Source organism: Chrysemys picta, chromosome 12 (assembly GCF_011386835.1).
Source record: "Chrysemys picta bellii isolate R12L10 chromosome 12, ASM1138683v2, whole genome shotgun sequence".
NCBI classification, from domain to species: Eukaryota; Metazoa; Chordata; order Testudines; family Emydidae; genus Chrysemys; species Chrysemys picta.
In genome coordinates this window covers 29726527-29754086 of record NC_088802.1, presented here as the reverse complement: position 1 = coordinate 29754086, position 27560 = coordinate 29726527, and the positions used below count along the sequence as shown (strand labels likewise).

Sequence of the window (27560 nt, the reverse complement as noted above, 5' to 3'; positions counted from 1 at the left end):
CTCCACTGCTGCTGACGACGGCACTGCCTTCAGAGGTAGGCACCCAGCCATCAGCTGCCACTTTCCAGCCCCTGCCAAGCCAGTGCTTAATTTGTGCTGGGGCTTGCTGGTGGTGGGGCTGTGGACAAGCACCTCTTTCAATACAAATTAAGCACTTGGGGGAGATAGCGGGGCCTTGGGGGGGATGCTGGGGAGCCCATGGGGGCCAGAGGTGCTGGCGTAGCATTAAAAATTGCTATCCAACATAATTTGCTACCAATAGCAGTTACTGATAAATAAGAACAGGAGTACTTGTGGCACCTTAGAGACTAACAAATTTATTAGAGCATAGGGTTTCGTGGGCTACTGCATATGCATCCGAAGAAGTGGGCAGTAGCCCACGAAAGCTTATGCTCTAATAAATTTGTTAGTCTCTAAGGTGCCACAAGTACTCCTGTTCTTTTTGAGGATACAGACTAACACTGCTGCTACTCTGAAACCTGATAAATAAGGTTGTTTGCTGACTTGTTCTAATTTTCTACCTTTTGCCGTTCCCATCTTCTGGTACAGGTGTAGTGAATTGTAACCAGTGAGGGTACCTCTGTCACCTCTCACCTTTCTCGTCCTCTGGTCCAGGGGTAGCAAATTCTGAGTGATGGGTTACATCTGTCATAAGTTGCTACCTCTCACATTGTAGGACTCTATGGGTTGCATTTGGCCCATGGGCCCTACTTTGGCCATCACTGGCTACACTAACTTTCTTTTATATGCGACAAAGGTTGTCTAAAGAAAGAACTTGACAGTGGTGGGGGCAGGGCTGTCCTTACCCATATGCAAAGTATGCAGCTGCCTAGGGCACCAGGAAATTTGGTGCACCAAATTTCCTGGTGCCCTGCGCAGCTGTGTGCTGCTCCAGCCCCTGCTCTGGCTCTTCCCCAGGGCCCCCGCCCCTGCTCTGCCTCTTCCTGCCCCTGCTCTGCCCCAGCCCCGCCCCACTCCCCTGAGCTCTGCAGCAGGGCCAGGCCTGCACTCACTGGTGGCGGGAAGTGCAGCGACCTGGCCCCAGCCGCGCTGCGGGTGAGTGCTGGGGGTGGTTCCCCCTGTCCCCCATGCCAGCCCTGCCCCCCCACGGAGGCCTGGGACCAGCCCCCCACCCACTTCCTCCCCTGCAGGGGCCTGGCCCCCCCCCGTGAGGGGGCTGCGTAGGGCCCCAGAATAGCTAGGGACAGCCCTGGGTGTGGGATGGAAGCATAAAGTCTTCAGCTGCCAAACGACCCTGCCTGGTATACATATGTATTAATTACCTCTTAATAGCGTGAGGTCATTCAAATATTATTTATTATGCAGCTTATACATATTTTTGATGCGTATTAAAATATAAATTAAATAGCACAATGACATGCATCTGCACAATGATAACAAAGGTAAATGATGAAGTGCTAAAAGTAATGAAAATAACATTTTAAAAAGTAATCAATTAAAAGGAGCAAAAGTATATTTTAAATGGATTACAAGAAAGGGAGAGCAATTCAGGGAACCCCAGCAACAGATAAGACAAATTTGTGAACTGTGTCCTGCAGCAGACAGAGAAGAGTGGCAATGACTAGGCACTGGGATGCCTGTGCCTTTGAGAGCCCAGCCCTGGAAAACCCTTTGCTGACTCATTTGCGCAAGCAGGCATAGCGTTCACAGAAACTTCATCTCGGTTCTGCTTCCTGCGTCCCTTGTTGCAGGCAGAAGCTGCATGCTGCGAGGTAAGGAGGGGGCTGCTGGAGAACAGCCCGGGGAGAAATAAAACGCTTAAGATAGAAATGGGGGGGCAAAGGGAGCCACGGGGGAGAAACAGGCTGGAAGCTGGCAGGGGGGTGGGGAGGGGCTGGCCGGGGGGTGGGGTGGGGCAGACAGGGTCTGAGGGAAGCGTGGGCAGGGGAGCTCCCAGTCCCTGCTTACCAGGGCTGCCTACAGCCAGTGATGAGCTGCCAAAAATCTTAACAACTGGTTCCCTCCTCCTCACCTCACGAGGGGGTTGTGGTCCGCCCCCGCCCCCCGGGACTCCCGCTCCATCCAACTCCTCGCGTTCCTTGACGCCCCCCCCCGGACACCTGCTCCAGCCACCCCCCTTCCCTGTCCCCTGACTGCCCCCTGCCACCCCATCCAACCCCTCCTATCATTCCTGATGGCCCCCAGGGACCCCTGCCCCTGACTGCCCCCCACTGCCCCATCCAACCCCTACTCCTTCCTGACTGCCCCCGGGACCCTTGCCCCCATTCAATGCCCCTGTTCCCTGCCCTCTGACTGCCCCGACCCCTATCCACCCGACCACCATCACCCCGAACTCCCCTGCCCTCTATCCAACACCTGCTCCCTTACCCTGCTGCCTAAAGGTGGCTGGCGGCGCTACAGCTGCGCTGTGGGGCCGCTGGACTGGGCTCGGGCCAGGGCCAGAGCTGCAGGGCCACTGGGCTGGGGCCGGAGCCGGTTGGCCGCTGGGCCTGGGCCAGGGCGAGGCTGGAGCAGGTCGGCCGCTGGGCCGGGCCGCGCCTCCCTGGAACCTTCCTCATGCCCCCCCACCCCAGCTCACCTGCACGAAGCCGCTGCTTGCTTTTCAGCCCTCCTAGGCTTCCCACACAAACAGCTGATGCGCGGGAAGCAGGGGAGGGGGAGGAGAAAACGGGTGGAGCGTTCAGGGAAGGAGCAGAGGTGAGCTGGGGCTGGGGGCAGGGCGGAGAGCTGCCGGAGCTTTACTGGTTGTTAAATTTAAAAGCCCTTTTAGAACCAGTTGTCCTGTGTGGGACAACTGGTTCTAAAAGGGCTTGTAAAGTTAACAACCCGGTTCCCGTGAACCGGTGCAAACTGGCTCCAGCTCACTACTGCCTACAGCTGTTGTGAGAGCGCTGGACCCCATGCCGCTGTAGCTGCAGGGGAGGCGGCTGCATGGCGCTCCCCACAGAGTCCAGTGCCCGAGCTCTGGGACCCCGATCCGCACTGGGAGGGGAGCACGGATGCAAGCCTGGAACAGGCAGACTGGCTGAGAGGCTGGGGACCATGGTGCGCAAGACCATGCCATGCCGCCTGTCTGCCCAGCGCTGAGACCACGCTGGGGCTGGGGGCGCTCCAACGGCACCGCCCGCCCAGCATTAGGGCTGGAGGTGCTCTGGCCATGACCCCAGCCAGCTGCAAATGGCACAGACTGAGGAATTTCTCTCTCCAGTCTCCTCCCCACTGCTCCTAGATGCCACTTCCGTTGCCCTAAAATAATGAAGGGGAGAGGGGGAAATGAAGAAAAACAACTGAAACTCTAGGTTTTTTGCCGCCCCAAGCAAAAAATTTTGCCGCCCCAAGCTCTGAGAGCCGGAATGCTGCCTGAGCAAAAAAAAAAAAAAAAAAAAAAAAAAAGGATGGCCGGAATGCCACCCCTGGACATGTGCTGCCCCAAGCACGTGCTTGGTTTGCTGGTGCCTAGAGTCGGTGACCGGTCCTGATTCTGATGAGGCTGATCATCCTGGCAAATAAATGCATTAATCTCTAAGGTGCCACAAGTACGCCTGTTCTTTTTTCATCCTGGCAATGAGACACAGACAGAATATCACTCTGGCCAGATCTGTACTACAAAATTAAGTCGACCTAACTTACATCAGCATACAACTGGCATAGTAATTGCATTGCTCTCTTCTTGTCTGGCACAATTAATATTTCATTAAAGCGGAAAGGGTTCAACAAGTGAGAATCACTCATAAGTCCAGAATATCTCAGAGTCTAGTGGTTAGGTCATTTCAAAGATGGCAAAGCTGAGGTAAGCAATAAGAACAGCCATACTGAGTCAGACCAATGGTCCATCTATGGTCATCTTTTTATGACTGGAAAAAGGCTAATGTAGTGCCCATCTTTAAAAAAGGGAAGAAGGAGGATCCGGGGAACTACAGGCCAGTCAGCCTCACCTCAGTCCCTGGAAAAATCATGGAGCAGGTCCTCAAGGAATCAATTATGAAACATTTAGAGGAGACGAAAGTGATCAGGAACAGTCAGCACGGATTCACGAAGGGGAAGTCGTGCCAGACTAACCTAATTGCCTTCTATGATGAGATAACTGGCTCTGTGGATGAGGGGAAAGCAGTGGATGTGTTATTCCTTGACTTTAGCAAAGCTTTTGATACGGTCTCCCACAGTATTCTTGCCACCAAGTTAAAGAAGTATGGGCTGGATGAATGGACTGTAAGGTGGATAGAAAGCTGGCTAGATCGTCGGGCTCAACGGGTAGTGATCAATAGCTCCATGTCTAGTTGGCAGCCGGTTTCAAGCGGAGTGCCCCAAGGGTCGGTCCTGGGGCCGGTTTTGTTTAATATCTTTATTAATGATCTGGAGGATGGTGTGGACTGCACTCTCAGCAAGTTTGCAGATGAAACTAAACTAGGAGGCGTGCTAGATACACTAGAGGGTAGGGATCGGATACAGAGGGACCTAGACAAATTAGAGGATTGGGCCGAAAAAAACCTGATGAGGTTCAACAAGGACAAGTGCAGAGTCCTGCACTTAGGACAGAAGAATCCCATGCACTGCTACAGACTAGGGACCAAATGGCTAGGTAGCAGTTCTGCAGAAAAGAACCTAGGGGTCACAGTGGACGAGAAGCTGGATATGAGTCAACAGTGTGCTCTTGTTGCCAAGAAGGCTAACGGCATTTTGGGCTGTATAAGTAGGGGCATTGCCACCAGATCGAGGAACGTGATCGTTCCCCTTTATTCGACATTGGTGAGGCCTCATCTGGAATACTGTGTCCAGTTTTGGGCCCCACACTACAAGAAGGATGTGGAAAAATTGGAAAGAGTCCAGCGGAGGGCAACAAAAGTGATTAGGGGGCTGGAGCACATGACTTATGAGGAGAGGCTGAGGGAACTGGGATTGTTTAGTCTCCAGAAGAGAAGAATGAGGGGGGATTTGATAGCAGCCTTCAACTACCTGAAGGGGGGTTCCAAAGAGGATAGAGCTCGGCTATTCTCAGTGGTGGCAGATGACAGAACAAGGAGCAATGGTCTCAAGTTGCAGTGGGGGAGGTCCAGGTTGGATATCAGGAAAAACTATTTCACTAGGAGGGTGGTGAAACACTGGAATGCGTTACCTAGGGAGGTGGTGGAGTCTCCTTCCTTGGAGGTTTTTAAGGCCCGGCTTGACAAAGCCCTGGCTGGGATGATTTAGCTGGGAATTGGTCCTGCTTTGAGCAGGGGGTTGGACTAGATGACCTCTTGAGGTCCCTTCCAACTCTGATATTCTATGATTCTATCTAGCCCAGGATCCTGTCTTCCCACAGTGGCCAGTGGGAATGAGCAGTGCTTTAGAGGGAATGAACAGAACAGGGCAATTTTGGATGATGCATCCCCTCTCATACAGTCCCAACTTCTGGCAGTTGGAGGTTTACCACAGCAAGACAGTAGCAGAGCCAGAGCTCAGACCCAAGAGAGCTTGCTCCACATACACTGTTTGCTAGACTACGCTGTGCTCAGTGCACTTTCAGTCACTGTGGAGAAGATTTACATACTAGACAGAGTCAAGTTTTGCTCTCATGCACAGCACTGCAAATCAGAAATCAACTCCACTGAAGTTAGTCTCTTTGTTCCAGATTTACATTGGTGTAGCTGAGAGGAGAATCTGGCCCATAAAATATAGATGGCAAAAGTCTTTGATATATCCAAATCAGTACAGTGTTTATCTATTACAACTCCTATCCATGCTATAGACACAGGATGGAGAGAGAAAAACATATCGCGGATGAATGAATAGAGGATAGAACTGGAGTATTGTGTCCAGATCTGGGCATCACATTTCAGGAAAGATGTGGAGAAATTAGGAGAAAGCCAGAGGAGAACAACAAAAATTATTAAAGGTCTAGAAAACACAACCTATGAGGGAAGATTGAAAGAATTTAGTTTGTTTAGTCTGGAGAAGAGAAGACTGAGAGGGGAAATAACAGTTTTCAAGTACATAAAAGGTTGTTACAAGATGGAGGGAGGTAAATTGTTCTCCTTAACCTCTGAGGATAGGACAAGAAGCAATGGGCTTAAATTGCAGCAAGGGAAGTTTAGGTTGGACATTAGGAAAAACTTCCTATCTGTCAGGGTGGTTAAGCACTGGAATAAATTGCCTAAGGAGGCTGTGGAATCTCTGTGATTCAAGATTTTTTTAAGAACAGGTTAGACGAACACCTGTCCGGGATCATCTAGCTCTCTCTGAGGCATCCTTCGACATGCTATAAAAACTCCAGGGCCCAGTGGGGGGAAAGGGGAGGCTTGGGGCAGGGTCCAGGGGCCTTGTGGGACTTGAGCCACCTCTGCGTGGCGGGGTCCAGGGAGGGAGCGCCGGCTCCGCCCTCTAGCTCACCTCAGCAGGACACCCAGCCTGTCTGGGTTGGAGGGAAGGGGGGTGTGCAACCAAAAATTAATAACTCTAACTTTGAAAACAGCTTAGGGTGCAGGTGTAGCTACGAGCTGTAGTGCAGGCATGGGGGTAGCTCAGGGTGCAGGCAGGGGGTAGCTAGGGGCTATGTGCAGGGAGGAGAGTAGCTCAGCGTGTGGGGAGCGGGTGGGCAGGAGGGTAGCTCGGTGCAGGGAGGGGATAGATGGGGCAGTCTGCAGGCAGGGGGTAGCTCACGATGCAGGCAGGGAAGTACCTCAGGGTGCACGGAGGGGATAGCTAGGGGCTGTGTGTGGGCAGGGGGTATTTCAGGGTGAAGGGTGGGGGTAGCTAGGGGTTGTGTGCCAGCAAGTGGGTAGTTCAGGGTGTAGGCATGCGGTAGCTAGGGCTGTGTGCGGGCAGGGAGTAGCTCAGGGAGCAGGTACCTTGAGGTTGTGTGCTGGCAAGTGGGTAGCTCAGGGTGCGGGGAGGGAGAAAGTAGGGGCTGTGTGTGGGCAGGGGGTAGCTCAGGGCGCAGGGAGTGGGATACCTGGGGCTGTGTGCAGGTGGGGGGTAGCTCAGGGTGCAGGGAGGGGGTAGCTTGGGGCTGTGTGTGGGCGAGGGGGTAGCTTAGGGTGCAGGGAGGGAGAAACTAGGGGTTGTGTGTAGGTAGGGGGTATACCAGGGTGCAGGGATGGGGAAGCTAGGGGCTGGGTGCGGGCAGGTGGTTGTTAGGGACAGTGTGTGGGCAGGAGTAGCTCAGGATGCAGGGAGGGGGTACCTGGGGCTGTGTGCAGCCAGGGGAGTAGCTCAGGGTGCAAGGAGAGTGTAGCTAGGGGCTGTGTGTAGGCAGGGGAGTAGCTTAGGGTGCAGGCAGTGGGTAGCTAGGGGCTGTGTGTAGGCAGGGGAGTAGCTTAGGGTGCAGGCAGTGGGTAGCTAGGGGCTGTGTGTAGGCAGGGGGTAGCTCAGGTTTCTGGGAGAGGGTAGCTCAGGGTGCAGGGAGAGTGGTACTAGAGTCTGTGTGAAGGCAGGGGGGTAGCGCAGGGTGCAGGGAGGGGGTGCTAGGGGCTGTGTGAAGGCAGGGGGTAGCTCAGGTTGCAGGGAGGGGGGCTATTAGGGGCTGTGTGCTGGGAGGGCTCCCCTGCGGACCATGTTCCTGGAAGGGTCTGCCAGCCATGGAGCTGGGTGCCCCCGCCCAGGTGGCTCTTTCTGGCTGGGAGCTGAGGAGCAGCTTTAACCTGGGGCACCAGCAGGAGAGGAGGGAATGCTTCTGCTGCATGCACCAGCCAGAGCAGAAGATGCTCTGCACTGCCAGGCTCTGGCTTCCTGCCTCACACCTGGCTTGGGGGCGGGGAGAGGAGATGGGGTGGGGAGGTGTGCCGCTGCCCCCGGGAGTGCCATGATCTTGCGCTGCAGTTTGGGGTAGGGAGCAATGCTCTCCATTTCCCCAACTCTGCCCTTGGGCTCAGGGTTTCTGCCCCACAGGGAGCACCAGGGTTCGGGGCTTTGGGATTCAGCCCCATGCTGGGGATCGGGGCTTCAGCGCCACTAGGGGTGCCGGGGATCAAGGCTGCAGGCATGGGGCCCTGCAGCCCACTTGAAAGGGCTCGCAGTCCCCCAGGTAGCCATGTTCCCCCAGTTGGGAACCGCTGATCTAGGTAATACTTAGTCCAGCATTGAGTGCAGGGGACTGGACTAGATGACTTCTCGAGGCTGCTTCCAGTCCTGTGATTCTGTGAAATCCTAGCTGTACTTTTACTGCAATCTCCTTAGAGTAGCTATTGCATTGGCCTCTTGTTTGTACAGCACCAAGCACATCGTAGTAATAATAATATTAATGATAATAAAATAATTAAAAGTGGGCTGTTGATTAGTCACAGTTAACGCACGCGATTAAATCAAAAATTAAATCACAATTTTAAAAATTGCAATTAATCGCACTTTTAATCGAACTGTTAATAGAATACCAATTGAAATTTATTAAATATTTTGGGATGTTTTTCTACATTTTCAAATATATTGATTTAAATTACAACAGAGAATACAAAGTGTACAGTGTTCACTTTATATTATTCTTTTTTATTACAAATATTTGCACAGTAAAAATGACAAACAAAGAAATAGTATTTTTTAATTCACCTCATAGAAGTTCTGAAGTGCAATCTCTTTATCGTGAAAATGCAAGTTACAAATGTAGAGTTTTGTTTTGTTTTGTTACATAACTGTACCCAAAAAGAAAACCAACCTCTGTTTGTCAGAAGCTGGGAACGGGAGTCAGGGAATGGATCACTTGATGATTACCTGTTCTGTTCACTCTCTCTGGGGCATCTGGCACTGGCCACTGTCTGAAGACAGGATACTGGACTAGATGGACCCTTGGTCTGATCCAGTATGGCCGTTCTTATGTTCTAAAACAATGTAAAGCTTTAGAGCCTACAAGTCCACACATTCCTACTTCTTGTTCAGCCAATCACTCAAACAAGTTTGTTTACATTTACGGGACATAATGCTGCCTGCTTCTTATTTACAATGTCACCTGGAAGTGAGAACAGGCGTTTGCAGCCAGCATTGCAAGGTATTTACGTGCCATATATGCTAAACATTTATATGCCCCTTCATGCTTCGGCCGCCATTCCAGAGGACATGCTTCCATGCTGATGACACTTGTTTAAAAAAAAAAAAAGTGTTAATTAAATTTGTGACCGAACTCCTTGGAGGGGAGGGGATTTATGTCTCCTGCTCTGTTTTACCCGCATTCTGCCATATATTTCATGTTATAACAATCTTGGATGATGATCCAGCACAGATTTGACAAAGTGCAAAGAAGGTACCAATGTGAGATTTCTAAATATAGCTACAGCACTTGACCCAAGGTTTAAGAATCTGAAGTGCCTTCCAAAATCTGAGAGGCATAAGGTATGGACCATGCTTTCAGAAGTCTTTTAGAAGAACAACAATCCAATGCTGAAACCACAGAACTGAACCACCAAAAAAGAAAGTCAACCTTCTGCTGATGGCATCTGACTCAGGTGATGAATATGAGTCAGTCTGCACTGCTATGGATCATTCTCGAGCAGAACCCGTCATCAGCATGGATGCATGTCCTCTGGAAGAGTGGTTGAAGCATGAAAGAACATATGAATCTTTAGCGCATCTGGCACGTAAATATCTTGCGATGCTGGCTACAACAGTGCCATGTAATCACCTGTTGTCACTTTCAGGTGACATTGTAAACAAGAAGCAGGCAGCATTATGTCCCGTAAATGTAAACAAACTTGTTTATCTGAGTGATTGGCTGAACAAGAAGTAGGAATATGTGGACTTGTAGGCTCTAAAGCTTTACATTGTTTTATTTTTGAGTGCAGTTATTTTTTTGTACATAATTCTACATTTGTAAGTTCAACGTTCATGATAAAAAGATTGCACTGCATTATTTGTATTAGGTGAATTGAAAAACCCTATTTCTTTTGTTTTTTACTGTGCAAATATTTGTAATCAAAATAATAATATAAAGTGAGCACTGTACACTTTGTATTCTGCGTGGTAATTGAAATCAATATATTTGAAAATGTAGAAAACATCCACAAATATTTAAATAAATGGTATTGTATTATTCTTTAACAGTGCAATTAATCATGATTAATTTTTTTAATCACTTGACAGCAGGGTGGATTTGATTTAAATCACTAGTCAGGAAGACTTGATTCAATCATGGATTTCTACATAAAAGTGCATTCTTGTTGGTTGTTATAACCTTAATACATATTCTTCACAACTCCGAGATAGATGTAGGTTTCATTTTTAGAAGGTACACACTATACATTTTTTAAAGTGATTTGTTTTGAAAACTTTTCAGATTAGCTTTACAGCTATATCAGAAAATGAATGATTGTTTTGTTATTTCATTTACCAGGTAATGGAAGCAGTTCACCTCCCAATGACTTCATAAATATCTATCTCCAATTCAACAGGTTAATCATTAATATTTGGAGGATTTCCTTGCCATGCTGTATTAGGAGGAGAACATCACCAGACAGACATTTAAATTGTTTTATTTAACTAAAACAACAACATTATGTATTCTGGATTTTTTTCTTCAATGGCAAACATACAATATTTTAACAAAACAAGCATTTGAGTTTAGTTAAACATTCAAGTTTTTTAAAATCAGGTTTGTTTTTGTTAAAATTGTTTTTAACTAAAATAGTTAAATGAATTACTTAAACAAAAATTAAATCAACTCTGTCAGCCAGGTCAACATGAGATACTTAAAATATTGGCTTCTGTAGCGAACTCATTCGTGTTCACCTTCATTTTCCTGTTTGTTCATAATCTGGAAAAGCAAAACAAGCTTTCCTGCTTTTTCAGGTCCCAAACGATTTCTCAATTTGGAATGAATTAGCCCAAAGGAAGAAAATATTGTTTCTACACCGGCAGAAGAAGCTACTGCTGTTTAAAGTGAAATTATCACTTCAACAGTCTCTGAATCCAAGTGCTTAAGTGACTTCCACCAGTTCACTGGTGTGACTTTCTTTAAAACATCATCAGCACACATATATTTCTTGAATGGTTCACCCTTCGCTCTGAAGTTTATTATAGCTGGTGTTGATGACACTAGGCCTATGTGAACCAAAGTGCCGGCACAGAGGCCCGAGGACAGCAACACTGGCATTATGGAGGGATGATTGCTGGATGTCCATGTCATAGTCCACTCCTCTTCTTCAGCAGTTGAGGTTTGACCCTGGTACCGAGTATTGAGAATATTTGCAAGAAAATGAGCTGAAGATGGTGCTTGTCCCATTTGTTTTTTTAATGCTTGTAATTTATCTCTGTCATTGCATATTTCTCTTTTTAAGATCTCACTCAGTTCCATCCAAATTTCAACAGCATCAGCAAAAACAGCTATTTCCCTGCATTTTGTTCAACGCTACAGAAATAGGCTTCAGGGTACTCAGCATGTGTTCAACATTTCTCTTAAGCCCAATGTTGAGAACTTTGGCTGTGACAGTGCCATCTATTTTTTCACGATTTTGTTCACAAACAGAAGCCCAGACAGTTCTGTCTCTGCTTTAGAGAGAGAAGGGCCTGGCTGCCTGGAGCTGAGAGGTACCTGAGGGAAGCAGGGCTGGAGGAAGGCTAAAGGAGCTAGGGAGCTCTGGCCTGGGAAAAACCCCAGGCTGCAGTCCTAGAGCAAGGCCAGCTAGGTACCGGGGGTGCAAAGGGACAGCCCTGGGTAGGCAGAGGCAGCAGGTCCAAACCCCCCTTGCCAGTGATGAGTGGCTGATACTGCAGTCTGCCCCAGGGAGCGGGGGCTTGATGGTGACTGGCAGTGGCTTGGTACTGAGGTGAGGAGGGGATAGTGGGTGGGGGTTCCCCAGGGAGGGGAGACCCAGATCTGTGGGGTACTGCTGGGGGCAGTGCCTCTGTTTAACCCAGGAACATTTAGCTCTAGGGGAAGAATTGGTGGACAAAGTGACAGAGGCTGAGGACCCAAATAGCGTTTTAGATAAAATCATCAAACCGACAGATAAATGTTTAATGCAAAATGTTGAACGTCTTCTTCGTTCAGCAAATTACAAAATCTTGCTAAGAAAAAACACTAACAGAGCGTGTTTTGGGAACAAAACAGGCTGTGTTGTAAAATAAAATGTCAGTTAAAAATAACAGTGTAAAACGTGTTTTTATGGAGTTCAAGGGATGTGGGGTTTGTCAAAAGGGCAGTAGGTTGCCCCCATAGTATATGCGCTGTTAGGTTACAGTTTGTCAACAACAACAAAAGGTATATGAATGGTAGGGTTATCATATTTAACAAATAAAAAAAGAGGACCCTCCATGGGGCCCTGGCCCCACCCATTTCCCACCCCCAGCCCCGCCCCAACTCTGCCCCTTCCCCGCCCCAACCCCACCCTAACTCCGCCCCCTCCTCCCTCCCACTCCCAGCCACGCGAAAAGGGCTGCCCGAGCACTACCAGCTTCACGGTTTGCTGGGCAGCCCCCAGACCCTGCGCCCCCGGCCAGCGCTTCCCCAGCACAGCTGGAGCCCGGGAGGGGAAGTGCCCAGCGGGGGCGCAGGGTCTGGAGGCTGCCCGGCAAACCGTGAAGCCAGTAGCGCTTGGGCTTCGGGCAGCCCCTATGTCTCCGGACCCTGCGCCCCCGGCTGGGCACTTCCTCTCCCGGGCTCCGGCGGCGCAGGGTCCGGAAGCATGGGGGCTGCCCGAAGCCCGTAGCGCTCGGCTCTTAAACAGAGCCGAAGAGTCAGGGAAGGAGCAGAGCCGCCGCGGCCGGAGGCTCTGCTCCTCCCCTGACTCTTCGGCTCTGTTTAAGAGCCGAGCTGCCCAAGCGCTACCGGCTTCGGGCAGCCCCCATGCCTCCGGACCCTGCGCCGCTGGAGCCCGGGAGGGGAAGTGCCCATAGCGCTCGGGCAGCTTGGCTCTTAAACAGAGCCGAAGAGTCAGGGGAGGAGCAGAGCAGCCGCGGGAGGGGAAGTGCCTGGCCGGCATTTTCCCGGACATGTTCGGCTTTTTGGCAATTCCCCCTGGACGGGGGTTTGATTGCCGAAAAGCCGGACATGTCCAGGAAAAACCGGATGTATGGTAACCCTAATGAACGGCCTTTTCCGCTAACAAAGGCCCAACCACCTCACCCAGGGCTCTGTCTTCATATAGGCTTGCCTTTTAAAGTGTTTATTGCTTTACAAAACTTAATATAACTTTCACTTGTATTTGTTAAAAAGCAGGCAAAGAAGCAGCCTTCTTATCTCTGATCTACTGGCTTACAGAGGTTGTTTTTGCTGACAGCTGCTTTGCTGCAAAAGCCTGCTGTCCTTACTAAAAAAAGAAAAAAAAATGCCAGTGATAGCCTGAAACCTAGGGGAAAACTTTTATAAACAGGCTTTCTGTGTTTTTAAGCCTGGGTTGTTTCTGCAGACTTACATTTTCTTGAAACACCTATGCCTAAGGGACTAAATGAAGGTCTGGGTCTTCAGGTAGGCTTGTCTTTTTAAGTGTTTATTCCTTTCCAAGCCTTTCATCTCTCTTGGTTAAGAAGTGGGGATGTGTCTTAGGTTTGTCTTTTTAAGTCATTATACCTTTGCAAAACTAAATGTAACTTTAACATGTGTTTGTTAAAAAGCAGGTAAAGAAGCAGATTCCTTCTCTGTGATCCACTGACTCCCAGAGGCTGCTTTGCTAACAGGAGCTTTGCTGCAAAAGCCTGTTTCACATTGTGCTTACTAAAAAACTAACACCTGTTAGTCTAAAACCTAGGAGAAAACTTTTAAAATTTGCTGGTTACTAAAAGCTTATGGTTTTAAATTTTATAAAAGATAAACTTGTCTTTTCAAGTGTTTATTCCTTTACAAGCCTTTTACTTCTATTTGTTAAAAAGTGGGGGAAGAAGCAATCTTCTTCTCTCTAATCCACTGGTTTACAAAATAAAGGGTATATAAACTGTTACTAAAAACCTGGGGTTTTAAACCTAAGGTGCTTCTGCCTGCTCCTTTTTTTATTACAACACATACAAAAGGGATGTGTCTTAGGTTTGTCTTTTCAAGTTATTATAAAGCAAAGCTTTATTCCTTTGCAAAACTTAATATAACTTTAACTTGTGTTTGTTAAAAAGTTTGGGAAAGAAGCAGCCTTCTTATCTCTGATCCACTGACTCACAGAGGCTGCTTTGCTAACAGGCGCTTTGCTGCAGCTTCACATTGTTTTTACTAAAAAAAAATAACCCCTGTTAGTTTAAAACCTAGGGGGAAACTTTTTAAAATTGTTTGTTACTAAAAGCTTATGGTTTTAACTTTTATAAAAATCCCTCTGCCTGCTCTTTTTCATTGAAACACTTATGCCAAGGGGGTTAAATAAAGAAATGTGTCTTCATTTAGGCATGTCTTTTCAAGTGTTTATTCCCTTAAAAGCCCTAATATAACGTCCACCTCTATTTGTTAAAAAGTGGGGGAAGAAGCAATCTTCTTCTTCTTTCTAATCCACTGGTTTACAAAATAAGGGGTGTATAAACTGTTACTAAAAACCTGGGGTTTTAAACCTGGGTGCTTCTGCCTGCTCCTTTTTTATTACAACACATACAAAAGGGATGTGTCTTTTCAAGTCACTATACCTTTGCAAAACTTAATGTAACTTTAACATGTGTTTGTTAAAAAGCAGGTAAAGAAGCAAACTCCTTCTCTGTGATCCACTGACTCACAGAGGCTGCTTTGCTAACAGGAACTTTGCTGCAAAAGTAGGGTTACCATATGTCCGGGTTTCCCCGGACATGTCCGGCTTTTGGGTCTTTAAATAGCCGTCCGGGGGGGAATTTGTAAAAAGCTAAAAATGTCCGGATATTTAAAGACCCAAAAGCGCTGACAGGGCAGCCGCGCCGGGGGAACTGCGGCAAGCCGGCGCCGCTGGCGCCACTCACCTTTCCTCCCTGGGGCAGCGCGCGGCTGAGAGCTCCCGGCGCGGCGGTGTCAGTCCATAGGGCCCGCCACCCGGCCGGCAGGAGCCTGCAGAGCACAGCCCTGCCCCTGCCCTGGCACACAGAGAGGCAGCGAGGAGGTCTCGCTCCCCTGCTTGCTGCAGCGGGGCGGAGCCTGTAGACTCGGGCAGAGAGACCCCCTGCCCCCTCCCCTTGACCCGACTCAACTGTAGGAAGGAGCCAGAGGGACTGGGAGGGACCTGTCTTCTGGATGCTTCCTGGGAGCCACTCCAGGTAAGCACTGCTGGGCTCACCTGGCCCCCTGGCAGGTCCCTCTGGGGGCTTCCCTCAGCCCCACTGCCCTCAGCCCCCACCCTGACCCTGTTCCCTCAGCCTACCCCGCAGTGTCCCCCCTGTGCCCCCACCCTCAATCCACTGCCCTCAGCCCCCCTGAACCTGTTCCCTCTGCCTCCCCCACAGTCCCTCCCCTCCCCCAGATCATCTCACCTGACCCACTGCCCTAAGCCCCCACCCTGACCCTGTTCCCTCAGCCTCCCCCGCAGTGTCCCTCCTGTACCCCCCACTGTCAATCCACTGCCCTCAGCCCCCCTGAACCTGTTCCCTCTGCCTCCCCCACAGTCCTTCTCCCCTCCCTCCCCCTCCCCCCCCCGATCATCTCACCCTGCATTAGGGTGATCGGATGTCCCGATTTTATAGGGACAGTCCCGATATTTGGGATTTTTTCTTGTATAGTTTCCTATTACCCCCGACCCCCGTCCCGATTTTTCACCCTTGCAATCTGGTCTCCCTACCCTGCATGGATGTGGAAATCTGTCCCAGATTCCAGGCTGTCGTTAGCCCCTGGGGTAAAAGATCAGCAGAGGTTTCCAAAGGGAAGTTTGCAGCCTTTGCTCAGACCCAAACATTTTCACTTAAAAAAAAAAATACCCAAACCCATCCTGACACCCATCTGCTCTGTCCAGATTTGCTGTTATCCCTGTTGAAGCCAAAGTGGTTTGAAAAATTAAAAATCCATGACACCATTGAGTTGCTTCCCCGTGTTGCTCCTTAATCTGATGGACTTGCCGATAATGAATAAAGATGAATGGCCTGGGAGCAATGTGTCAGGCAGACAGTTTGTCAAGTAGGAAAGTGAACGCTGAAGCCCTCACAAAATGCAGAGGCTTTTCTTAACCTGAGCACTGAAAAAGAGCCAGATACCCCTGCATGGATTTGAAAGTGACAAGAGCCTAGCAACTGACCAGAGCAGCGACAGGTTTGAAGTGACGAGGAGGGTCTGTGTCATGAAGTCTGCATTTCCACTGAGAACTCTTCCATCACCAGGGTAGCACTGGTGCAGGTCCGCCGCCCGGCACAGCAATGCTGAGAGGTGCCAGTGTAGACCCGACCCACTGCCCTCAGCCCCCACCCCGTTCCCCCTGTTCCCTCAGCCTCCCCCGCAGTTCCCCCTGTACCTCCCACCCCGAACCCACTGCCCTCAGTCTCTGCCCCCATTCCAACAGCCTCCTCCACAGTCCCCCTGCTCCCCCCAACCCACTGCCCTCAGCCTTGCCCTACCCCAAATCTCTTCTTCAGCCTCCCCTGTCATCCCACTCCCATCACTCCCCCTGCTGTCCCACCCCCTCAACTTGCCCCATTCCAGTCCTGCTCACCTCTGTCTCATCCCCCTCCAGACCCTGTCCCTCTCCCCAACCCCCCAACCTTCCCCAACCCAGCCCCATTGTCTCCCCCGCTCCGCCTCACCCCACTCTACACAGCTCTCTCTACTCTGTCCCATTCATGCTCCCCTCAACCCCTACCCTACTCCCCCCATTCCAGTCCTGTCCCCCTCAGTTCCTCCACCCTGCTTCCCCCAGTCCATCCCCACACACCCACCGACTCCCTCAACCTCCCTCTCCCCAATCCCACTGCCTGGACCCACCCCCGTCCCACTCAGGACATGCATGAAAAAGAAGCAATGGGCTTAAATTGTAGCAAGGGAGATTTAGGTTAGACATTAGGAAAAACTTCCTAACTGTAAAGGTAGTTAAGCACTGGACAAATTGCCTAGAGAGGTTATGGAATAGCAGTCATTAGAGTTTTTTAAGAGCTTAGACAAACACCTGTCAAGGATGGTCTAGTTGTTATTACTCAGTCCTGCCTCAGTGCAGGGTTTTGACTAGATGACCTGTTGATGTCCCTTCCAGTTCTACATTTCTGTGATTCACACTGAATTGCCTTGTGCCACTGTCTAGTAGTAGTGGCACACAGTTCTCTGACATGCAGGTTTATAAAATTGTAGTTAATAGACAGTTTAGAGCATAGCAATTTTAAAGCTCTGCATGTTCAGACCAACTGAGGTGAAAATTGTGATCTTGTATTCAAAACTATTAAGATGTGGGCTGAAATAAAATCAGCATGAATTGCTCAACAATATCAACGGAATCAGCATTGCGCTGCTATATATTGTAAAACATTACAGTGAAATCTTGCAAGTATTACATAGCACGCCGCCTTGCCCAAGTGGTAACTAAGCATAACATTTTCCTGTTTCAACATTCTTAACTTGTATCCCTCCTAGAAGTTTTTTTTTTTTTCAAGCACTGAATGCTGCTAAGTTATGAGTTTTAACAGGGTTTTTTTTCTTTTAAACCACAGTACTGAATGTTATTCTAAAATTGTTTTCCAAATATTCTTAAACTCCCAGTTTATCCCCCGTTGATGTTCATTGTGAAAAGTATTGCAGGTCTAATAATAATATTTGGCACTTTTGTAATTCACTGTCCAACATGCATTTTGTGCCCTCCTCTGGTGGATTTTTAGAGGATAACTATATAGCTACCAGCTAAGGGAGTTATATCTTGAACTCAAGTAGTAGAAGCTCATGCTTTTAAGTCTGGATGGCTCGGGTTCAATCTTTGGTGACTAGCTATGATGGAGGTTGCTACACTTATAATCCCTTTAATCAGAAGTTCTGAATATGCTTTGTTGTAGGCAGAACTAGCCTATAGTTAAGCAACCGAAAATTTAGAATGGGAAGTGTTGAAATGTTGGGAAGCCTTATAATTTTGCCAATCTGGAACGAACATCCCATCTGAGGGATGGGGGCGGGGAGAGAGGAGAGTGAGACAGGACCAGGAAACTGGGACAAGGACTCCAGAGCAGTGGTGGGGGGCAGTTGAAATCAGATGAGGAGCTGGGGCGGGTTAGACAGCAATAGGATAGACATAGACTGGAGGGGACAGGGAAGAAGGGTCTTTGACTACTTGAGACCACTCCGTTCTCCGAACATTTGATGCATGGAAAGCAGGGGAGGGGGAGGAGCAGGGGGTGGAGCGCTCAGGGGAGGGGGCGGAGTTGGGGCGGGGAAAGGGCGGAGTTGGGACAGGGCCGGGGGGCGGGGAAGGGGCGGAGTTGGGACAGGGCCGGGGGGCGGGGAAGGGGCGGAGTTGGGGTGGGGCCGGGGCCCCTTGGAGTGTCCTCTTTTTCCAAGCCTGCAATATGGTAATCCAGCAAAAGCCTGTTTCACATTGTGCTTACTAAAAAATAACACCTGTTAGTCTAAAACCTAGGGGACAACTTTTAAAATTTGCTTGTTACTAAAAGCTTATGGTTTTAAATTTTATAAAAAACCCTCTGTAAAAGGGCTACATGGTAAAAAAAAATGCGAAAGTTCTGTTTCTTTAGATAAGAATAAAACAGTTAAAAGGGAGTGGGGAGAGAGGAGGAAGTTGGCTCTTGTTTAAAATCTTGGGACTCTAGAATTGGTTCAAAAAATGAATTCTATGACGCTGTTGTAAAACAAACTCTAATTGGTCCGATTCAAAGGCGATGATAACAAGTCTGAGAAGGTCTGAACCAGGGACAGAAAGACTTAAAAGGTGAGAATTCTCTCTCTCTCTCATTTTCTCTCTCTCTGACTCAACCATGTGCTGTCTATCTTTGCCCTTTGCAAAGGGGGCTCTCTTTTCCCTTTTCTTGCCCTGTTCTTTCTTTTAACCTCTTTTTTTCTTAACCTACCCTGATACTGAATGCTTTTTTATTTACTTTTTTACCCTGTGCTTACTAAACAGACTCTGCCTGCTTCTCTCTCTCTCTCTCTCTCTCATTCTGATTCCACCATGTGCTGTCTATCTTTTTTTTTGTCCTGTTCTTTCTTTTAACCTCTCTTTTTTCTTAACCTACCCTAATAGTGAATAGTTTAAATGCTTTTTTAATCACTTTTTTAACCCTGTGGTTACCAAACAGGCTTTGCCTTAGTAAATGCCCTTTTTAAAACTAGTTTTCAATATTATTTTACTCTTTTTCTTAAACTAACCCTTTAAATTCAAATATTTCCTTTTTTCTTTAAGTTCTATCTTTCTATTCTTGAATAACCTGTCTTTACGAACCTCTCTCCTAGCTCAACCACCCCAAAGAACCTTTCTTTCCTTTTTTTCTCTAAAGCTTACTCAAACTTTCTTTTTTCATCTTTACACTCTCTCAATCTCTTCTTTCAACCTTTTCCTCTCCATGTACCCAAGCACAAACACACACAACACTACCCCTACTCAAACACACACACACAATTTTTCAAAATGGCCTACGGTGCCAAACTTTGGCGCCACCGGAAATGGGGTGGGAAGGTGGGACATAAGCCCTATATGGGCCCTAATTGGGCATGCAGACCTGTGAAAATTGCATGGTGATGAATACTATCGAGCGGTATACTACTTGTGTTATCTTATGCCAAGATCACTCGATAGTCCTTGGAGTTCAGGAATTCCTGATGCTATTTTATAATTTCTCCCTTCAGACTGACTCCTGTCTCAGAATAGATACAAGCTGGGCTTTGACCTTTAGACCTCGCAGTAACAAAAGTATGAGCTTCACCATAAACACCAGATGAGCAACAAGATTATCTTTTATGGGTTTGCTACAGGAGGTTTCATTCTGGGAGTAAGGTGAAAAAATAGTTTAAAATCAAAAACGTCAGTAAGGTTTTGAAGAACAGAAAAAGGAGGCTCCTCAAACCTGTTACCTTCATCCAAAGAGGGATACCTGGAAAAGAGCCTGGTGGATAATCAGCTGAACACGAGCTCCCTGGAAAATAGCCTGCTGCTGCCATGGAAACTTACTTTTCAGTAGAAGTGCGCGTGCTTCTTTAATGGCTGAATGATTATACTGTTCCTGTTACTTCTCCAATTTTATTTTCTGAGTGCGTGAAAGCATCTAGAGAGAGACCCTCCTGTTCAGTTTAAATCAAACAAACCTTTTAATCAAATACGTGAAGAGAAGTGGATATAAATAATTAATTATGCAGGCTCATAAATGGAAATATTTGTTTGCAATGTGAGAGAATAGATGAGGATTTAAGAGAAGCTGTAAAAACTGTTGAGCTCATGAAAACACTGGGAAGCTTCTTTCCAGGATCCATCAGGTAGGTGAGTTTTGGTTACTTAGTTATTGTTTGTTTGTTTTTGTTTTGTTATTAGTACAGTAACTCACTTAACGTCCTCTCGCTTAACGTTGTTTCGATGTTACATCCCTGCTCGGTTACAGAACATACTCGTTTAAAGTTGTGCAATGCTCCCCTATAACGTCGTTTGGCTGCCTGCTTTGTCTACAGCTGGCAGCCCTCCTAGATTCCCCCCCCCCCGAGCGCCTCCCACCTGCCGGCGGGCCCTGTGAATCAGCGCCTTCCCCCTGCTCCCCCCACCTCCTGCCCACAACAATCAGCTGGCTTGCAACATTCAGGAGGCTGGGGGGAGGAGTGAGGACGCAGCGTGCAGCCTCCTCCCTCCCTCCCCTGCCTCCTGCCCACGGCAATCAGCTGGTTTGCTGCCAGCCTGTTTAATACCTGTATTAAATTACTTGTTTAAAAATGTTTAAAATGTGTATATAATGCCTTTGTCTAGAAAAATAAAATTTCCCTGGAACCTACCCCCCCACACACATTTACATTGATTCTTATGGGGAAATTGGATTAGTTTAACGTCATTTTGCTTAAAGTCGCATTTTTCAGGAACATAACTACAACGTTAAGTGAGGTGTTACTGTATTATTTATTTGTACTGTAGTAGCATCTGAGAACAGAAGCACTGGAACAGGGGGGCCAAGGGGCCATGGCACTCCCAGTTTTTGAAAGTGGATGGATGGGCCCCACCCCCCGGTCCCTCCCCTTCCCCCTGAGGCCCTGCCCTCAAGCCAGGATGGAAGGTGGAACCTGGCCCGAGTAAGAGTGGCCCGGGGAGCCCGGGCCACTGTGGGGAGCCACAAAGCCTCCACCTGTCAGGGTGGGGGGGCCTGAGAGCAGCCTCTGGCCAGTGTTCCTGCCCATGGGCTCTGTGCCCAGGGCAAGTGCAGGGTCCGTGGATCCCCACAGCTCCCCAGGCCGCTCTTACCCAGGCAGGATTCAGGCTTCCAGCGTGGCAGGGGGGCGGGGCCTCAGGGGGAAGAGGAGGGGCAGAGGCCACTGGCAGGGCCGGAGGGGAGGGCTTTGTGGCCCCACCATTTTTAGGAAGAATCTGTTGCCCCTGCATGGGAACCCCAGTCATTGGTCAGGACTCCATCATGGTAGGTGCTGTACAAACACCGAACAAACAGATTGCTTATTCTTTGGGGTTCTGAGCCCCTGTTCTCTCTCTGGAGTGTCTGGACCCTGATTGTCACAATACCATCCTTTTTTCTCTCTTTTTAATCCTTCCCTTTTCTCCCCCCCCCCCTCAAAAAATTTTTTTTTTAAAAACCACAACTCAATAGTAGTTTGCCCTTGAACAGATGTTTATGCAGAGTTCAAGTTCTCAGGAGAATAAGCAAAGGTGTGCATTTATGTATTGTTGTTATATTATTGTAGATTAAGTTTTGTTGGGAGCTGAAATATGGAAATTTCAGTTCTAGGACAGGCTTGGATTTTTTTTTTCTGGTTGGATTGTATTGATTATTGTCTGCATAGCGTTGGGATATCTATTTTAAAAATGTATTTTATATCTTGACATTGAAATACAAATAAATGTAAATATATCCCATGGATTGTCACTAATAAATGTCTCTTGCTGTGAATGCAGATCAGTTCAAAATGTACATTCAGAGTACACCTCTACCCCAATATAACGCGACCCGATATAACATGAATTCTGATATAACGCGATAAAGCAGTGCTCTGGGGGAGGCGGGCCTGCGCACTCCGGCCGATCAAAGCAAGTTCGATAACGCGGTTTCACCTATAACACGGTAAGATTTTTTGGCTCCCGAGGACAGTGTTATATCGAGGTAGAGGTGTACATCTACACTGAAAAAAATGGCACTGAGTCTATGGGGCTAAAAGTAGCAGTGTGGGCATTCCTGCTTGGGCTGGACCCCAAGCTCTGAAACCCGGTGTGGGGGAGGGTCCAAGACCCTGGACACCAACCTGAGTGGGAAAATCCACACTGCTATTTTTAGCCCCGTAGCACAAGCCTCAAAACCCGAGTCAGTTGGCCCGAGCTCTGAGACTCTCTGCCTCTTTACACTACTGAAAAAAATCACTGCAGCTATTGTTAGAGGGCTTTCCCTTCACCTCCTCCCCTAGTTCTTGTCACGCAGACAGAAAGCAGAAGTCCAAAGTGCAGGCAACACGATGTTTATTGTGATTAGAGTCTATAACTTTGGCACCACAAAGCCATGTTTTCCAGTGTCCCGCTTCCCAGCTCTGACACCACAGAACCTTGCCCTCTGTCCCTGTTCCTCTCCCCTCCCCATTCCCCTTCCCCACCTCCTCCTTAGCAGGCCCAAATATACCTGAAGTGCACGCCCCTAGTCACACCCCTTACAACTTATGGTCATGTTCCGTTTTGGAGGGTCATGAATATATGGTCTTCACCCCACCTCTTTTGTATCCCATGGGAGGGGTGAGGAGTGAGGGTGTGCTACGGTCAGAGACAGGCATTTCTTTGTCCTTTTAGTATGTTATACCTTTTCCCCCAATCCACTCTTGCCCCTCCCGACTTGTTGCTTGGCCTTGCCTTGAGAGAACAGCCAGGCAGCCTTCCAATGTATGCTCATATATACAAATTTTATTAAGATGATGTTTTTAAAAAGTGAACAGTACAGAGTTTAAGCATAGAAGTTTCTGGTTATCAGGGAATAATGTACAGATTATCAAGGGGTGTGAAGTTCGGTTTAAGATCGGATGGCGTAAGGAATACATAATCTGCAATATCCCTGATTGGTGGTAAAAGGTTAATGAGTCAAAGTACAGACATTGTGATATGAGGGTATGTTGTTCATATAATGGCTATGTTCAGGTGTGGAGTATAATGAGTGGATACGATGATGAGGATGGATTAACCCTCATTTGGTGAGATTTAACGTTCAGTGAGTTTATGGTTCCAGTTCATATGGTCCAACGGAAAAAGTCTCTCAGTCCCTTTCTTGTAGTCGATGCACAATGTTGCTCCACCTCCACTCCCACCATACCCTGTAACACTTTAGTTCCATCTCTTGTCTTTTCTCATTGTACTAAAAGCCCCATCTGGTTGCAGGAAATGCAACACACAGCTATTATGCAGATAATGGGGGGGAACCACTTTTTGCCACTTTGTAACTTTTCCAAAGTTGAGGAAGTTTTGAAAATGTAGTGTGTAAAATACACAAATGACAGAAAAACCTAGATATAATTCATTCTGTGTCATTCAGGGGAAAACAAGGGAAATGGGGGGGAAAAGGGAGAAATTCTGAAATCTCAAATTTTTAGAAATGGTTTGCTTTTTTAAACCAAAACAAATGAAAACATTTATTCAAAATGAATCTCAAATTTTAACCTAATTTAATATTGACATTCCCTGTTGGAAAAACTGAAAACAAATGGAAAATTACATTTTCCCATGAAAATTTTCATTTTGAAACATGTCAACCAGCTTTATTCATCCTAAGCCTGGAACCATAAAGGGACTTATGCATTGTGACGCTGAGCACTGTAATGTCTCACTTTTTGGTGTCAAGAAAATCAGGGGAAAAATGTGTTCCACAAATCCTGAGTTAGGTGACTAGGTTCCCTATAGAATGAATAGGGAGACATAGATGCCCAAGAATGTGATCCGCAAAAGCCAGCATGATAGGTAGAAAGCTGACTGAGAAAGCCAATCGGAGATGTCAAAAAAGGGCTGCACTAAGCCCTACACCTCTCATGGAGGTAGGAACCTAACTCAGGCACCTCCCTGCAGCCCAGTCTCTGCTTGAAATCCACAATTGGGAACTCCTCTTCTGCCTCCCTCAGTTCTTGTGAAGAATTGTTAGGCGCCTGCCTCATTCCACACCACATGGACAGAGGAGGAGTCCATCTTCTAACTTTTAGCCCAGTGGTTAGAGCACTCACCTGGGCTGATGTGGGGCACCCTCAACCTCAAACTATGTGGTACGCCCTTCTGGGGGCACAGAATTTATTGGGGGGGGGACTGAGAAGCTTTAGAGGAAAAAAACTTACTGCACACATTTTACCCACAGCAATGAATAATTAGTAAAGCTTACTCCTGAGGGAATTCTTTGCCAAAAAATTAAAAATTCTGCACACAATATTTTAAAATTTAAAATATGCCAGCAAGTTAAAGAAGTTAAAGAAGTATGGGCTGGATGAATGGGCTCAACGGGTAGTGATCAATGGCTCTATGCCAGTATCAAGTTGAGTGCCCCAAGGGTAGGTCCTGGGGCCAGTTTTGTTCAATATCTTCATTAATGATCTGGAGGATGGCGTGGATTGCACCCTCAGGGAATGTACAGAATGAGGGCAACCTAACCTCACATCTCAGCAAGGATCTTTCTAGCACCTCAAGATAAAGTATAAATGACGGTCAATGATATCACCATTCGGCTGTTCTCCTCCCCCATCCTAATACCTGGAAGATTATTTGGAAGACAAAGACTTTGAACTGGGGAGATTGGTCCCAGACTGAGAAGGGAATTCAGCCTGTGTATTGGGAATTGTAAACTGCCTGAAACATCCAGTGGGGTGAGAGAAGCTGTTTGTTTCAAATATTGCTTAGTCTATTAAAGTTAGAATTTAGACTATGATTCTATTTTTATTTTTTATATAACCAACTTTGATGTCTGTGCCTAACACTTATAATCAGTTAAAATCTATCTTTCTGTAGTTAGAAACTTATTTTGATGTCTAATTTGTCTAAAGTGCTTGGGGATTCTGCTCAGATTACAAAGGCTGGTGGATGTCCAACTTCCTTTGATGAAGTGGCAAACTAATAAACGAGCTTGCACTGTTCAAGAGAAGGTCTTGAGCAGTCTGAGATGGTATATCACTGGGATGCAAGGTTGGGGGCTGGGGAAATTGGCTGAAGTTTCCCTGTGTATAATTCATGAATGGCTTAGAAAGCATTCATGCAACTCAGCTGGGTGTGTGCCAGCACATGTTGATGGGTGAGTGATCACAGCACTTGGAGGGATTTGCTGCTTATCACTAGCATAGAATTGTGAAGGACAGCCCAGGCTGAAAAATTTAAGGGGACTCAGCGGTCCCACAATCTAGGGGTATGTCACAGCCCCCGCCCCCCCACCCAGGATGCCATTATATAAAATTGTGTGTTAGCTCTGTGTGTAATGATACTTGGGGAAGAATTTGCTGTTGTTATTCTGGACGCACAAAATCGCAATGCTTGTCATGGAAGACTAAGGTACACTGATTGGAAAGTTCCTTGTGTATTCTCTCTGGTAAGAGAAAATGTGGTTTTGTTGAGGAGAATTAGGTGCTATGATGTTCACACAGCCATCCCTAGAGGGCAGAGAAAATGATATTTTACTCATCATGTTCAGATTGGATGAGTCATCTAGGCCATTAACTTCTGGACAAATATAATGGCTAAATCTTCAGTTTTGCACCCATCGTGTGACTTAATAATATATACTTCTGCTAGAAAGAGTTACCTCCTCCTCTCCCCCCATGGCTGGCTATTAGCGTAGAGCTAGGCAGCCTTTGAGCAGACCCACTGGATTGGGCCCCGCACAAAAGATCGATGCTTTGAGGTTTTTAAGGCCCGGCTTGACAAAGCCTTGGCTGGGATGATTTAGTTGGTGTTGGTCCTGCTTTGAGCAGGTGGTTGGACTATATGACCTGCTGAGGTCTCTTCCAACCCTGATATTCTATGATTCTATTCTTGCCAGCCAAACTTCCCCTGGTTTGTGGATCGCACTGAGACTTGGACACCTGGATACCTGTCTCCTACCTAGGGTGAGGCAACAGTGAGTACATCCAAAGGCAGAAACCTGGGGCTTAGGCACCTAAGTACCTTTGTGGATATGGCCCATTGTCCCCGGATAGGTGAAAAAACATTGGAGGGGAGTCTTTGTGGTTAAAAATGGGAATTATTTTCTAGGACACATTTTGAACATTTTATTCTTTTTTTTTTTTCATTTGAATTTTTTATGGCATTTGCCAGGTTGTTCAATGGAACAACTCAAGCATTTTTTTTAATAATCCGAACATTTTTATTTTATTTTATTTTATTTTTGGATTTTCCAATCTTTTTCTCCTACTCTACACCCCCTCCTTTTTTTTCTTTAAGAAAGGATAGAGGGAAAATCACACCCCCAGACACCTCACAAAAAATCTTTTGATTCCATTTGAAATAAGAAAATTCATTTTGAAATATTTTGCTGAAAAATTACAAAAAAAAAAAAAGAGTAAAATAATATTGAAAACTAGGTTTAAAAAGGGCATTTACTAAGGCAAAGCCTGTTTGGAAACCACAGGGTTAAAAAAGTGAAGAAAAAAAGCCTTTAAACTATTTAATACCAGGGTAGGTTAAGAAAAGAGCCTTTAAAAACATTAAAAAATTTGTGTGTGTGTGTGTGTTTGTGTTTGTGTTTGTGCTTGGTTACATTGAGAGAAAAAGGTTGAAAGGAGTGAGAGAGTTTAAAGATGAAAAAAGAAAGTTTGAGTAAGGTTTAGAGAAAAAAGGAAATTTGAAAGAAGAGAGGTAAGTTATTCAAGAAAAGAGGCTGGTAAAGGCAGGTTATGAAAGAATAGAAAGATAGAACTTAAAGAAAAAAGGAAATATTTGTTTTTAAAGGGTTAGTTTAAGAAAAGAGTTAAATAATATTGAAAACTAGGTTTAAAAAGGGAAAGGCAAAACCTGATTGGTAAGCACATGGTAAAAAAGTGAATAAAAAAGCAACATTAAAAACTAGGTTTAAAAAGGGAATTACTAAGGGAAAGTCTGTTTGTGCTTACCAAACAAACTTTTTTTTTCTTTAAGAAAGGATGGAGGGAAACCAACAAAATCACACCCCCAGACACCTCACAAAAAATCTTTTTATTCCATTTGAAATAAGAAAATTCATTTTGAAATATTTTGCTGAAAAATTACAAAAAAAATATCAAATAACAGGAAAACTTTTATTTTTTTAATTTTGTCTTTTATACAACATATTTGACCAGTTCCAGTGTTATGAACTGTCACCATTTTATCAAAAGTCTTGACATATATGATGTTTTCCTTACAGCCCCCCGTTCTAGTCCTTTGATTATGAGAATTTCAGCTTTCATTTTTATTTTAAAAAGCAAGTTTCTAGCCCTTATGGTTACAGGAAAAAGCTAAAGAATATGACCTGAGTGCAGCCTAAATGCTCAGATACCAAAAGACAAATATAAAGAACCCATAATTTTTTGATCATGTGGAAGGCGAGAGATCCGTGTTCCCCTCCATGAGTAGATCTATAGGATATAATTTGGTTACATGTTATGTACAGTATCTAGCTCAATGGGGTCTGATCAGTGACTGGTGCTCCTAGTTGCCACTACAAAGCAAACAATAAAT

The 27560-nt window shown here is 46.7% G+C and overlaps 1 protein-coding gene across 12 annotated transcripts in view; it reads left to right on the top strand.

Annotated features, from left to right (window-relative positions):
• Nucleotides 1–1029: 1029 nt before the first annotated feature.
• LOC101939237 (butyrophilin subfamily 1 member A1-like) overlaps nucleotides 1030–27560 on the top strand; it is a 57205-nt gene continuing 30674 nt past the window's right edge. Inside the window, exons 1-3 of one of the 12 annotated variants that reach the window (XM_065562634.1) lie at nucleotides 1030–1733; nucleotides 18607–18659; nucleotides 19574–20197. The gene's annotated coding sequence lies outside the window, so the exon portion shown is untranslated. Of the gene's footprint in view, nucleotides 1734–12726; nucleotides 25973–27560 lie in introns of those variants that run through there. The other 11 variants (XM_065562631.1, XM_065562636.1, XM_065562633.1 and 8 more) reach the window with 11 other exon arrangements.